This window comes from Nerophis lumbriciformis, linkage group LG17 (assembly GCF_033978685.3).
Source record: "Nerophis lumbriciformis linkage group LG17, RoL_Nlum_v2.1, whole genome shotgun sequence".
NCBI lineage: Eukaryota > Metazoa > Chordata > Actinopteri > Syngnathiformes > Syngnathidae > Nerophis > Nerophis lumbriciformis.
This window is the reverse complement of record NC_084564.2, coordinates 9,781,199-9,786,781: the sequence shown is the minus strand read 5'-3', so window position 1 is coordinate 9,786,781 and position 5,583 is coordinate 9,781,199. Positions and strand designations below refer to the sequence as shown.

Here is a 5,583-nt window from a genome sequence, read left to right as displayed (position 1 = left end):
CCCCTCGCCTTCGTGCACAACTTCCTGCTATTTTTCTTTGTTTCCCCGTCAGACAAAAGCCTGATTCTGTGGTTCTATTGGACCGCTCAGGCGTATCATTGAATTAGTTTGCTGTTTCAACACGGGGATTTCATGGCTGCCTCGCACTCGCAGCTAAGACAAACACTTCTGTCTCCTGGGACTTGAATTAGCGGCAAGACTTCCCCAACTTCGTCTCAGAGCTCCTCTAGAGAGCAGGCCTGGACACAATTTGGACTTATATATGTATTCATACATATATATGTGTACATATTATATTACATAATTAACAAATAATATAATTGGATATTAATAGTATGTGAAAGTTTGACTCCTACCTTGTTTACTTCCTTAAAGTTTAGTAATCAATCAGAAATATCCAGCAGCTAATATGCGTGTGGAGAGTGTTTTGCATTTTTCCCATCATGCTTTGCAATGGATTTTGAAGGGCATAATTATGAATTGATTTATACTGCATGGACATTTTCTATAGTATCCACAAAGTGAGCAGGTTGTGTTATGTATGACCAAGTCTGTTGACATTTTGTTGGTTGGATTTTTTTAATTTTTTTTTGTCCACCATGACTAGGGAAGGTTGTTTGCATTGGGGCATAAAAGTAAATGTTATAATCGAAGGTTATTGACCTGAATCGTTTGCACTATCTGTGAGCAGGTTTGTTATGTGTGACCATGTCTGTTGACATTTTGTTAGTTGGATTTGTTTTTTTTGTTTTATTTGCACCATGACTAGGGAAGGTTGTTTGCATTGAGTCATTAAACTACCGTATTTTTTGGACTATAAGTCGCAGTTTTTTTTCATAGTTTATGAAAGTTGCATAATGTTTTTTTCCTTCTTTATCATGCATTTTCGGCAGGTGCGACTTATACTCCAAAAAATACGGTAAATGTTATGATCAAAGTTTATTGATCTGAGTTTCTCACACACTCAGTGAGCAGGTTTGTTATGTGTGACCATGTCTGTTGACATTTTGTTAGTTGGATTTGTTTTTTTTGTTTTATTTGCACCATGACTAGGGAAGGTTGTTTGCATTGAGTCATTAAACTAAATGTTATGATCGAAGTTTATTGATCTGAGTTTCTCACACAATCAGTGAGCAGGTTGTGTAATGTGTGATCATGTCTGTTGACATATTGTTGGTTGGATTTCCCCCCCCCCCCTGCACCATGACTAGGGAAGGTTGTTTGCATTGGGGCATAAAACTGAATGTTATAATCGAAGGTTATTGATCTGAATCGTTTGCACTATCAGTGAGCAGGTTTGTTATGTGTGACCATGTCTGTAGACATTTTGTTAGTTGGATTTGTTTTTTTTTGTTTTATTTGCACCATGACTAGGGAAGGTTGTTTGCATTGAGTCATTAAACTAAATGTTATGATCGAAGTTTACTGATCTGAGTTTCTCACACACTCAGTGAGCAGGTTGTGGTCTGTGTGATCATGTCTGTTGATATATCGTTGGTTGGATTCCCCCCCCCCCCCTGCACCATGACTAGGGAAGGTTGTTTGCATTGGGGCATAAAACTAAATGTTATAATTGAAGGTTATTGACCTGAATCGTTTGCACTATTAGTGAGCAGGTTTGTTATGTGTGACCATGTCTGTAGACATTTTGTTAGTTGGATTTGTTTTTTTTTGTTTTATTTGCACCATGACTAGGGAAGGTTGTTTGCATTGAGTCATTAAACTAAATGTTATGATCGAAGTTTACTGATCTGAGTTTCTCACACACTCAGTGAGCAGGTTGTGGTCTGTGTGATCATGTCTGTTGATATATCGTTGGTTGGATTCCCCCCCCCCCCCTGCACCATGACTAGGGAAGGTTGTTTGCATTGGGGCATAAAACTAAATGTTATAATTGAAGGTTATTGACCTGAATCGTTTGCACTATTAGTGAGCAGGTTTGTTATGTGTGACCATGTCTGTAGACATTTTGTTAGTTGGATTTGTTTTTTTTGCTTTATTTGCACCATGACTAGGGAAGGTTGTTTGCATTGGGGCATAAAACTAAATGTTACAATCGGATGCTATTGATCTGAATTTTTCGCACAATCAGTGAGCAGGTTGTGTTATGTGTGACCTTGTGTGATGACGTTTTGTTGGTTGGATTGTTTTTCCTTTTTTTTTGCACCATGACTAGGGAAGGTTGTTTGCACTGGGGCATAAAACTAAATGTTATCATATTAAGTTATTGACCCGAATTCCTCGCACAATCAATGAGCAGGTTGTGTTATGTGTGACAATGTCTGTTGACATTTTGTTTGTTGGATTTGTGTTGTTGTTGTTGTTGCACCATGACTAGGGAAAGTTGTTTGCATTGGGGAGTAAAACTAAATGTTATAATCGAAGGTTATTGATCTGAAGTTTTCACACAATCAGTGAGCAGGTTGTGTTATGTGTGACCATGTCTGTTGACATTTTGTTGGTTGAATTTTTTTATTTTGTATTATTTTATTTTATTTTTTTAAGTTATTGACCTGAATTCCTCACACAAACATTGAGCAGGTTACATTATGTATGACACTGTCTGTTGACATTTTGTTGGTTGAATTGTTTTTTTTGTTGCACTATGACTAAGGAAGGTTGTTTGCATTGGGGCATAAAACTAAATGTTACAATCAGATGCTATTGATCTGAATTTCTCGCACAATCAGTGAGCAGGTAGTATTATGTGCGACCATGTCTGTTGACATTTTGTTTGTTGGATTTGTGTTGTTGTTGTTGTTGCACCATGACTAGGGAAAGTTGTTTGCATTGGGGCATAAAACAAAATGTTGTACTCAAAGGTAATTGATCTGAGTTTTTCGCACAATCAGTGAGCAGGTTGTGTTATGTGTGACCTTGTGTGATGACGTTTTTGTTGGTTGGATTGTTTTTCTTTTTTTGCACCATGACTAGGGAAGGTTGTTTGCATTGGGGCATGAGACTAAATGTTATCATATTAAGTTATTGACCTGAATTCCTCGCACAATCAATGAGCAGGTTGTGTTATGTGTGACAATGTCTGTTGACATTTTGTTTGTTGGATTTGTGTTGTTGTTGTTGTTGCACCATGACTAGGGAAAGTTGTTTGCATTGGGGAGTAAAACTAAATGTTATAATCGAAGGTTATTGATCTGAAGTTTTCACACAATCAGTGAGCAGGTTGTGTTATGTGTGACCATGTCTGTTGACATTTTTTTGGTTGGATTTTTTTTTTGTTGCACCATGACTAGGTAAGGTTGTTTGCATTGGGGCATTAAACTAAATGTTGTACTCAAAGGTAATTGATCTGAATTTTTCTCACAATCAGTGAGCAGGTTGGTTTTATGTGTGACGATGTGTGTTGACATTTTGTTGGTTGGATTTTTTTTTTTTGCACCATGACTAGGGAAGGTTGTTTTAATCGGGGCATTAAACTAAATGTTATAATTGATGGGTATTGACCTGAATTTCTTGCATAATCAGTGAGCAGGTTGTGTTATGTGTGTCCATATTTTGTTGGTTGGATTACATGACTAGGGAAGGTTGTTTGCATTGGGGCATTAAACTAAATGTTGTAATCAAAGGTTATTGATCTGAGTTTCTCGCACAATCAGTGAGCAGATTGTGTTATGTGTGACCATGACTGTTGACATTTTGTTGGTTGGATTGTATTTTTATTTTTTTTGCACCATGACTAAGAAAGGTTGTTTGCCTTGGGGCATTAAACTAAATGTTGTAATGGAAGGTTATTGACCTGCATTTCTTGCAGAATCAGTGAGCAGTTTGTGTTATGTGTGACCATGTGTGTTGACATTTTGTTGGTTGAAATACATGACTCGGGAAGGTTGTTTGCATTGGGGCATTAAACTAAATGTTGTCATCAAAAGTTATTGATATGAACTTCTCACACAATCAGTGAGCAGGATGTGTTTTGTGTGACCATATCTGTTGACATTTTGTTGTTTGGATTTGTTTTTTTTTGCACCATGACTAGGGACAGTTGTTTGCATTGGGGCATTAAACTAAATGCTGTAATCAAAGGTTATTGATCTGAGTTTCTCGCACAATCCGTGAGCAGGTTGTGTTATGTGTGACCACGACTGTTGACTTTATATTGGTTGGATTTTTTTTTCCTTTTTTTGCACCATGACTAGGGACAGTTGTTTGCATTGGGGCATTAAACTAAATGTTGTATATCAAAGGTTATTGATCTGAGTTTCTCGCACAATCAGTGAGCAGGTTGTGTTATGTGTGACCATGACTGTTGACATTTTGTTGGTTGGATTTTTTTTTCTTCCTTTTTTTGCACCATGACTAGGGAAGGTTGTTTTAACCGGGCATTAAACTAAATGTTATAATTGATGGGTATTGACCTGAATTTCTTGCACAATCAGTGAGCAGGTTGTGTGTGACATTTTGTTGTTTGGATTTGTTTTTTTTTTGCACCATGACTAGGGACAGTTGTTTGCATTGGGGCATTAAACTAAATGTTGTAATCAAAGGTTATTGATCTGAGTTTCTCGCACAATCAGTGAGCAGGTTGTGTTATGTGTGACCATGACTGTTGACATTTTGTTGGTTGGATTTTTTTTTCTTCCTTTTTTTGCACCATGACTAGGGAAGGTTGTTTTAACCGGGCATTAAACTAAATGTTATAATTGATGGGTATTGACCTGAATTTCTTGCACAATCAGTGAGCAGGTTGTGTGTGACATTTTGTTGTTTGGATTTGTTTTTTTTTTGCACCATGACTAGGGACAGTTGTTTGCATTGGGGCATTAAATTAAATGTTGTAATCAAAGGTTATTGATCTGAGTTTCTCGCACAATCAGTGAGCAGGTTGTGTGTGACATTTTGTTGTTTGGATTTGGGGTTTTTTTGCACCATGACTAGGGACAGTTGTTTGCATTGGGGCATTAAACTAAATGTTGTAATCAAAGGTTATTGATCTGAGTTTCTCGCACAATCAGTGAGCAGGTTGTGTTATGTGTGACCATGACTGTTGACTTTATATTGGTTGGATTTTTTTTTTGCATCAAACTAAATGTTGTAATGGAAGGTTATTGACCTTTGATGGTGACAAAACATTGCAATCTCCCTGTGGGCTAGAGTCCTTATTGAACTCGTTTCGGAGGCTAATTTGAAGACATCGCTGATCCCATTTTGGACACCGCTGCTTTAGAGGTACGTGATATATTTATTGTGGTTCTAAAGCTTGACTTCGTCTCGAGAGGCAAACCACGGAATTCTCGAGTGAATTCCTCCAAAGTAAACTTGCTCATCAAAGCAATTAAAAACACAAATCCGTTGCGGTATCCGGAAACTTCGCCATTCAGGGAGTCGGGCCCCCTCTCTCTCCCGATGACCCCTTGAAGGTGAAGCCTCGCGCGCGGCGATCCGTCCCGTGAATACTAAAATATCGTCGGGATTAAACATTTTCTCTCTTCCGGCCACGATCTAATCAGTTGTCTCGCCGAGCTGTCTGGCTGCAGTAATCCCCGGGGCCCGCTATCTCGCTGACTGGCACGGCAAAAGACGCCTGGCACGCCGCTCTGGAACTATTCAAGCTCGTACAATCCCAGC

The 5,583-nt window shown here is 38.3% G+C and overlaps 1 long non-coding RNA gene across 1 annotated transcript; it reads left to right on the top strand.

Moving 5' to 3' along the window:
• Positions 1-605: 605 nt before the first annotated feature.
• Positions 606-1,751, top strand: LOC133614444 (uncharacterized). The gene is made up of 3 exons (XR_009816573.1): positions 606-975; positions 1,296-1,458; positions 1,617-1,751. It is a non-coding gene; the product is annotated as an uncharacterized lncRNA (long non-coding RNA).
• The last annotated feature ends 3,832 nt before the right edge of the window (positions 1,752-5,583 follow it).